This window comes from Petaurus breviceps, unplaced genomic scaffold (genome assembly GCF_028583685.1).
Source record: "Petaurus breviceps papuanus isolate PSGF00001 unplaced genomic scaffold, PetGlider_PUasm1.0 90602, whole genome shotgun sequence".
Taxonomy (NCBI): domain Eukaryota; kingdom Metazoa; phylum Chordata; class Mammalia; order Diprotodontia; family Petauridae; genus Petaurus; species Petaurus breviceps.
Genome location: NW_027187283.1, coordinates 4,528,927 through 4,538,070, shown reverse-complemented (window position 1 = coordinate 4,538,070; position 9,144 = coordinate 4,528,927). Strand labels below are relative to the sequence as shown.

The 9,144-nt window shown below is 39.2% G+C and overlaps 1 pseudogene; it reads right to left on the bottom strand.

Moving 5' to 3' along the window:
- Window positions 1-3,803: 3,803 nt before the first annotated feature.
- On the bottom strand, window positions 3,804-5,050 carry LOC138142721 (surfeit locus protein 6 pseudogene; annotated as a pseudogene).
- Window positions 5,051-9,144: the final 4,094 nt, after the last annotated feature.

The following is a 9,144-nucleotide window of genomic DNA, read 5'->3' as shown; positions in this document are numbered from 1 at the left end:
TTTACCCTCCTTTACTGAGAGTATATCCTATCTTTCTGTATGGGGGGATAATGTCTTGTTTTCTTTATTTGCCTTCCTTTTTGATTAAGTGTCTTTCATGTTGAACAAGTGTGTCCTCTGATTTGCTGGTAAATATAAGTATCATGGAGAAAGCTCCTGTACTCTGTATTTTAGTGGGAGAAGACCTACAGAAGGACTTGAAACCAAGACAGTTTTTTTTTTGTTTTTTCCTGATGGCCCCTGATGTGACAGAAGCTTCTCCAAGTATAAGTGCTATGGACAACATATGCCATCACAGTTTAAAGAAAGTAGAAATCAGGGTAGAAGTAGTAAAAAAAAAAAAAGCTTCATTAATATGGGCTTAAATTCAAAGAAATTGAAGAGTTATCTAGCCATTTTTCCTCCTTTGCTTCCATGATTTCCATCTGCCAAGTCCAATTTATTCTATCTTGACAGAATTTTTCACATTCTTCTTCTAACTTCACTCATCATCCTGGTTCAACTCCTTATTACCAATCCAATAAGCTTTAGAAACACAGTCCTAATTGTTCTCCATTTCTTTCCTCTTCCTAATTCATTTTTTCCACATAGTTTACAAAATAATCTTCCAAAGGCACACATAGGGCTATAGATTTAGAATTAAATGGAACCTTTGAGATTACCAAGTATAACCCCTTCATTTTCAGAGAAGGAAACAAGCCTAGAGAGGTTAAGTGAATTTAATGAAGTCATAAACATAGAGAAGTAAGTGTCCAAACTTAGATGCAAACCTAGGTGCTCCAACTTCAAACCTAGGGCTCTTCCTATAAAACTTTTTTTTATGCTACCATTTGTCTGATTAATAAAAAAACAATGTTCCCCTAATTACCTTATGAATAAGTAGACAATTTTTAGCTTATCATTTAAGATTCTCCACAATCTGAGTAAAATCTAGCATTCCAGTGATATTTCCCATTTCCTTTTCTACATTGTCTGCTCTACATTATAAGTAATATGGACCTACAAACTGTTCCTCAAATATGTCATTGCCCACCTCTGTGTGTTCATATATGTTGTCCCCTATTCTTTGTAGACACTCATTATTATTATTATTAATATTATTATTATTACTTCTGGGAGCTTATCTTTGTTCAAGAACCAGGTAATGTGTTAACTTCTTCATGAATGCTTCCCTGAAAGCTGAAAGTTTTCTTATTTCTTTTTTTTTAAATGGATAATTTTTATTACTTAAAATTAAAAAGGTTTTATACAAACAGAACTAATGCAGCCAAAATTTAAAAGAGAAGCAGGAAATTAGAGGGAAATTTTGCAGCAAGTTCCCCTGATAAAAACTTCACTTCTCAAATATGTATATGGGTTTGTATAAATCCATATATATTTACAAAACTTATAAATTTATAAAAATAAGAGCCTTCCTGAAATGAATGGTCAAAGGACATGAAGAGGCAGTTTTCAGAAGAAATCAGAGCTATCAAGCCACAGGAAAAATGCTCTAAATCACTATTAATTTAATGCAAATTAAAACAACTCTGAGGTACTACCTGACACCTATCAGACTGGATGCTGGAGGGGAATGGGGAAAAATTGAGACACTAATGCACTATTGGTAGAACTGTGTCCAACCATTCTGGAAAAACGATCTGGAACTATGCCCAAAGAGCTGTAAAACTTCATACTTTTTAACTCAACAATACCACTACCAGGTCTGTTTCCCAAAGAGATCAAAGAAAAAGAAAAGGGACACAAGCATAAAAAAATATTTTTAGCAGCTCTTCTTGTCATGGCAAAGAATTGAAAATTAAGGGGACTCCCATCAACTGGGGAATGGCTAGACAAGTTGTGGTACATGATTGTGATGGAATACTATTGTGCTATAAGAAACAATGAAGGAGATGAGATGGCTTCAGAACAACCTGGAAAGAATTATATAAACTGATACAAAGTGAAGTGAACAGAACTAGGAGAACACTGTGTACAGTAACAGCAATATTGTAATGATGATCAACTATGAAAGACTTAGCTATTCCAATCCAAGACAGTTTCAAAAGATCCATGATGAAAAATGCTATCCACTTCCAGAGAGAGATCTAATGAACTCTGAGTAAAGACTGAAGATACCTTTTTCACTCTATTTTTCTTCTTGTTTTTGAAACATCTAATATTGAAATGTTTTACATGACTTTACATATATAATCAATATCATAATGCTTGCTTTCTCAATGGGGGGAGGGAAAGACTGGAGGGAGAGAATTCAGAATTCAAAATTTTAAAAAAATGCTAAAAATAAACAATTTTTCTTCAAAGTTTTCCTTTTGGAAGATATTCCCTAGTGGCCAGTGAAAAGCAGCACCAAGTAGTGAAGAGTAAAAGACACAATCTCTCATTATCTTAGATAACTTTAATTTGCCTAACAGTTGCTGACCTTCACAGGTTCAGATGCAGAGAAAGAGAGAAAGAAAGGGAGAAAGGGGAGGAGAGATGGTAAGAAGGGGTGAGGGGGAGAGATGGAGATCGAGAGGGGGAGTGGGAGAAAGGGAGAGGGAGAAAGAGAGGGAGGGGGGAGGAAGGGGGGGAGAGAGAGACAGAGAGAGAGGAGGGAATTTAATTGTTTATTCTAAAACCCCCAAACACAATTATTTCCATCCTACAAGAGATCCAAGCAGGTTGGTCCAGCAGGTCCTGTGGTGATTGGGAGAGGGAAAGATTAGGTAAAGAACCTAACCAAATTCTCCATTTGACTTTCCAATGGGACTATTCAATCCAAATGATGGCCAACATATCTCTTTGAAGGAAATACTGGAGAAGTTTCCCTCATTCTTAAATCAGTCCTGGATCATGTAACCCCCATTTTGTCTTAAGATTCAAACACTATAACTAAGTATAACAGAGATTCATAGTTTCATATATGATCCTCTTTTCCTGTTCTTTTTTCTAATATGGAAAATGTTTATGTTTGCTGATGCTTGTCCAGTTCACAATAAAAAAAGGTTTAAAAATTTTTTTTTTCTGAAACCTGGGTAAAGAGACTATTCTATTGGCTTCTCTGGAAGCCAAGAAGTTTAAGAAATACACGAGCTGTCCTATACTCCTGGACCAGCTATGTAAAATTCCTATAGGACTGGAGAACCTACAAGCAGCCTCTATACACCGTTCAGGGTACTCTGCCCTGCTGGGATAGATGCCAGGCTTTTGTGTCACCCAGCTCAGGAGCTCTAAAGATAATGCTTGCTTTCTCAATGTGGGGGAGGAGGGGACTGGAAGAAGAGAATTCAGAACTCAAAATGTAAACAAAAAAAGAATGCTAAAAATAAATAAACAATTCTTCTTCAAAGTTTTCCTTTTGGAAGATAATCCCTATAGTGGCCAGTGAAAAGCAGCACCAAGTAGTGAAGAGGAGTAAAAGATACAATCTCTCACTATCTTAGATAACTTTAATTTGCCTAACAGTTGCTGACCTTCACAGGTTCCGGTGCAGAGAAAGAGAGAAAGAAGGCGGGGGAGGGGGGGGAAGAGGGAGAGAAGGGAAGAGGGGGGGGGGGGGGGGGGGAGGGAAGTGAGGAATGGGGACAGGACGGAGGGGACGGAAAATAAGGTACCAGAAGCAACCTCCATGCGTAGAAAGCTAGGAGGATATCATTAAGCAAAGGGTTTGTGGAAGACCTGAGTTTTGTCTTAAGAAACTCCTTGAGGACGGACTATTTTTTAGTTTTTGTTACTTAGTCTCTAGTTCTTGGCTTGGTGCCTCACACACAGCAGGCACCCAACAAATGCAACTCTCTCTGCTGCATGGGGCAAAGGTGGGAATCCAGAGCCTAGAGAAAATGCATGACTGCAGTTAGGAGACAGGTCTCCTGGAATGGTGGGCGAGTCTCCTGGCCCCTCAGTTGAGCCCAGCCTTTTCTAGGTCCTCAGGCAGGATGCGGCCCTTCTTGCGAGCCTTGGCCTTGCGACGCTCTATCTTGGCCACCTTCTTCTTGTGCAGGTTCTGGCGCCGCTTGTCCTGCCGCCGCTGCATCTTCTCCACCACGCGGGCCGTGCGCTTCTCCCACCGCCGCTTCCTCTGGGCCCGGCGCTTCTCCTTGCGTTTCAAGGCTGCCTTCAGAAGCTCTTCATTGTCCCGGATTTTCACGCCTTCAGCCTTATACAGAAGGTTTGTCCACTTCATTTTGGTCTCCATCTCCCTTGCCTTCTCCTCATCCTGTTCCTTCAGCTCCTCCAGCTTGTTCTTTCGGGCCTGCACACGCTCCAGCAGCTGTTTGTAGTTCTTTCCCATCAGGGGGGTCAGGTTCCCCTTCACACGCTGCCTCTTTTCCTTTTTCTTCTGGGCCTTACTGACTGGCCCCTCACTTACTTCCAACTTGTTGAATACCAGTTCGGTCAGGCCCTGTGGATTCCCCTTTGGGGGCTCTGGGTTAGCCTCCTTGACTTCAGCTTTGGCTTCAGCCTTGGCTGCCTTCTCCTTGGCTCCAGCTCCTTGCGTTTCCGCTTCTTCCTTTCCCGTTCCTGTTTCCTGCGCTGCCTCTTCTCCAATGCTGCAGGAGACAGGTCTTTGGTGTGGCCCTGACCACTGGCCTCCTGTATTTTCTCATGTAGCCGTTGTGGAAGAATGTCCATGGCTAGGAAGGAGCCTGGTTTGCTTGCAGGAACAACTGTGGGGCCTCCCCCGGAGCTGGAATCTGCCTTCCCCACTGTGACTGCAGGTTTCTTGGCACTAAGAGCTTCAGATTGCTTGCTGTCAGAGGGCTTATTTTGGACCCCCTTGGCCTTTTCATCTTGCTTCTGGAATTTCTTTTTCTGCTCCTTCTTCTTCTTCTTTGGGGGTCCACCAGTTTCTAGATCACCAGGTTTGGGAGCCCATTTTCGTTTCTGTGGCTCTGAAGTCTGCTGGGAACAGATTTTCTTAGCTAGATTCTGCAGGTAGCAGTCTTGGGCCAGCAGTGTCGCCATTGGGAAAGGGAAGGAATCACTGAATCCTGTTGTAAAATCTCAACTGACCCTTCAGAGGCATAAGGGGTCCCTGGAAGAGTTTTTCCAGTTTTCCCGGCCTCTGGCAGCCTTATTTCTTTATATTTAAAAAAAATTTCTAGTGCATTTTGTCTGAATCTTTCTCTTACCACTTTCAGTCTATCCATCATATTATATATATATATATATATCCAGACATATGTTGAATCCTGCTTCCTTGCCTCCCCTAGGTAGGCAGGGACTGGCATTTTTTTCTTTGTAGCCACAGATTTTTGCATATAGTATATGATTACTAAATGTTGTTGAATTGAAATAAAATAAATAGAATTAGAAAATGACACTACCATTGATTAATTTTATATACAGATATTTCTGAAAAGGCAACTATTTTTCCTTTTGTACATAAACTTTATTTTGTATTTCATATTTATATAACTCAATTTTCTTTGTGATGCTTTCATATAAATTTTCATATAAAACATAAATTTTTTATCATTTTAATTCTTAAGAAGTTATTTAAACATACTGCAAGAGCAAAAACATGTTTGTAAGAACCTTCCTCACTCACCCATTCTCCCACACCCTAAAAACTTGGGAATTTTTAAATGTAAACAACTTTTGGGGAAAAAAAAAAAAACATCCACATGTTTAGCTGTACTCTTTGTTTCTCTCAGGAACTTCTAGATATGTTATTCCAGGAAAGCTCCTTAACTTCTTTGAGACTTAGTTTCCTCAACTATAAATTAAGGATGACAATAGCTCCTATCTCTCAAGGTTGTTATAAGAATTAAATGGAATAATATATGTTAAGTACTTTGTAAACAAATGGCATCTCTCATTCATTAAGTCGACTGTATAACTATAACTCAGGAGTAGAGAGGTTTTATTCCACTCTTGGGATTTGACTTAAGAGAAGTTCAGTTCATTAACTCAGCACCAACAACCACAAAATATACTTTGGATTATATAGTAAGAAAATAATCACTACTCTGAACACACTCATGGAGAGAAGAATCATCCTCTCTCACAACTTCTCCTGACCTTCTCTGTAATTTTCACCACAATCATAAGATAGTGTAATGTTAATGTATTTTTGCTTAATGGGAAGCTCTTTCCCAGCCATTAATAGGCTTATGTGACCTGCTTGAGTCACATGGAAGCTTAAGTCACATGAGTCTATGGTGGGAGGAGTTACTGAGAGGCTGGAGAATGAAAGGTGGAGCAGAGCACAGAGGAAGTTGTTCAGAGTAGTTACAGCTGAAGGAGATAGAGGAAGCAAGCAGAAAGTTGTGAGTGTTGTTTGTGGGAAGGCCCTAGCAGGGGGAGGCTTGGGGATGGTGTTACCCTCTACAGTGTTATTGTATATAAATTTCTTTTTTGCTATGATGGATTTGACTTCCTGGTGTTTGAATAAATGTTTTGGTTCTGTCTTATATGCGGAGAGTCTGTTATATCTTGTGATTCAAAGCTGGGAATACACTCACATATTCATAGCAACTGCTATGGGTATCACATTGGCAAAATAGCATCAGTTGGCACAAAGGAAAGATTTTCTTCTAAACAAAGCTGGAAAGGTTGGTTGGCATCAGAAGTTCTACCTATCACCAATCTTCTATTCATTCTTTCCTCAATCCTTCTAGCTGATTCTCAGTCAGTTCAACCCAGTGTCCCAGTAGCAGGTAGGGAAAAATGGTGATAGCTATGTGTATGCCAATATTTCGCCAATATGCTGAATGGAAGTGTGATTATATTGCATTAAAACCATCATCAGAATGATTCTCATTTATTCAAAATCAATCATACGAAATTCCCAAATCTTAAAAATAAAAGTATTTAACTTTAAAGTAATAAAAATAAGGATAAGTTGTAGAATATAAAATAGATCCAATCATAATCCATACATCTCAATGAGAATTGTCACTGAAACCTAGCAAGGAGGCACATAAGTAAGAGAAATACATATGCTTAGAGTAAATCAAAACCTTGTACTATTAGTTTTGCTACCCTTACACTCCTTCAGTGCATTGTGTAACACACGAAGCAACTTTTCTGTTAGTTGCTTTCTTTTGGGGCTTATTACTGTATCTGATGGGGTGCTTGGGGTGTCTATGTTTGTAACATCAGTTTGTAAAATCAATTTGTAAAACCATTTTGTAAAGTCACATTACCCTCCCCTCTACCCAGCCTCAGAGCATTAACTCTGCCCCTACCCCTGCCAGCACTCTGCATAGCAACAATTCATGAACTGTTTATCTCTCCCTAGTATAATGGCCAGCTGCATCTATGAATCCTTCAATGCACTATCTGTAAGTTATCCTTAGCCAATTACACACATCCTGAATCCCCTTTAGCCTTGGTTCCCAACTTGGTTCCCATCTTGTCAAACATGAAACTGATGGGTAGCAGACTAGGCATTCAGCAGTCAGCCCTGACCACTAGCTGACTTAGTGACGTTTCCAGCCCCTCCTTGGGCTATTTTCCAGTGAATTATGGGCAATACACCTGCTCAGTTGATATTAAAAGTTCATGTTCCTTTAAGCACTGACCACGCCTTAATTCCTCCCTGATCCCACCCTTACTCATCTAGTTAGCGTAATTGGCATCTGATTTACTATTGTAACTCTTTATAAACTATACCTATGACTTCTTTAAGTCTGCAGGTTCCCTAAGACCTCCTGCCAGCTGTAAAGCATAACGATAAACTTTTACAATCCCGACTTAAAAGATTGCTTGGGAATTGTGAATTCCTTCCAGACTGCACAGCAGGGACTCTGGTCGCCAGAGCCCTTGTAACACCTATCTCCCCCTCATTATATCCATGGGCAAATATGTTTATTTTTCTCTTAAACAGATGACATGGTGTTAAGCTCTAGCTTACAATCTCCTGAAAGAAAAAAAAAATTTCCAAGGGTTCTAAGTAAAGTGATACATTATTACAGTGATAATTCACTTTAAGATGGAGGACTACAAAGCTCCTAAGATTGCTGCTCTGAGTTATGCACTCAAGTCTTCACTCAATAAGATGCTGCATCCTTCAATCAGCTCCTAGTTTATGGTTATAGGCAGCTTCAAAGCCTGTCTTTTCCCTGTTGCCTTTCCCTCTCAAACCAAAGGTGGCAGTAGAGAGCAAGCAGGAACTAATAAAATGTTTCCTCTTTCTCAAATTGTAAAGGGTGCTGAAGGTCCACAATTAAACTGGAACAAATTTCAGCTCTTTTAAATTGAACAAGGTCCCAGGCTTTACTTCACCCAATCTTCAGACCAATGCTTCTCTTCCAGTTATAATGCCCCAAATTTTAATAGCTGAAGCTTTCTTTTTAGCTGCATTCCTAAAGGATCCTTCTTAATTCCTCTCTGGGTTCTTTACTGCCTCTATCATCTCAAATGAGAGCCTCTTGGTAATGAGAGAGTCACCTTTCCTCTATGAGGCAAATTAATTACCCAAATCCAACATTCACTAATGAAACCAACAACCCTCATTTAATATTCCTAAACCCTTCAATTTTTTAATCGATCATTTTGTGAATTTTAATCTCTCATACTCTAAAAATAGTCATATTCAAGTGAACTGAGAGACCACTATGTCCTGAAACCTCTGTTATTCATTTTTTTTTACCTCAAAGAATTTCAGTCCATTCATCTGAGTAGTTCTCTATCTTGTTCTCCTAAGAATCCACATGCTTTTAAAAATGTATTTTTTGTTCTGAAATTAAACACTAAAGAATTTCCATATATATCAGATTACAAAAAGATTCTCTGTGATGCATTGACTCTTCTCATACCACTCCCACAGAATAAGGTGTGTAAATATACTGAATTATGCCAATTTTACACTTGAATAAATCGTATCTCAGAGAGGTTCTATGATTTACCCAAAATCAAAAGCTCTCCAGTGACAGAACCAAGATCAAAAACTTTGTAGTAGTGTAGTGATCTTTCCTCTTTATCATGTAGTGATGGTCACTGGTAACAAAGGGTATTAATCCATCCCCAGAGTCAATGCCCTATGTTGTAGAATCTCGCACTGATTATATGTGTGTATGTGGGTGCATATGTGTGTATATATGTATATCTCTACATATGTGTATATATCCACATATGACTTAGTACTTGAGATTCTTGAAAGCATGTACTCGATGTGTCCTACAAAATCTCAGCTTCACCAGAAACTTTTAGTAA